This window comes from Seriola lalandi, unplaced genomic scaffold, assembly GCF_002814215.2.
Source record: "Seriola lalandi dorsalis isolate HSWRI2012SDOR001 ecotype SW California unplaced genomic scaffold, Sedor1 jcf7180002054816, whole genome shotgun sequence".
Taxonomy (NCBI): Eukaryota; Metazoa; Chordata; class Actinopteri; order Carangiformes; family Carangidae; genus Seriola; species Seriola lalandi.
This window is the reverse complement of record NW_019525369.1, coordinates 1,438,466-1,438,669: the sequence shown is the minus strand read 5'-3', so window position 1 is coordinate 1,438,669 and position 204 is coordinate 1,438,466. Positions and strand designations below refer to the sequence as shown.

General features: G+C 41.7%; 1 protein-coding gene across 1 annotated transcript in view; it reads left to right on the top strand.

The window, feature by feature from the left end:
• The window catches only part of hoxb3a (homeobox B3a), a 96,872-nt gene that overhangs the window by 15,311 nt on the left and 81,357 nt on the right, over nucleotides 1-204 (top strand). The gene's annotated exons all lie outside the window — the stretch shown is intronic.

The following is a 204-nucleotide window of genomic DNA, read 5'->3' as shown; positions in this document are numbered from 1 at the left end:
CCCCCCCCCCCCCCCCCCCCAACAGTTTTTTATCCTATTTTGTAAACGTGTTGTGTGTATTATTATACCTTCAATTACACGTGCAAACGAGCTCATATAATATGGAGCGAGGAGGGAGAGCTACCTGAGAGTTGTATGTAGCCTGTGTCATACGGTGTTATATTTAAACTGTATAGAAATAAACAAGGAGAAATCACCTTGTAT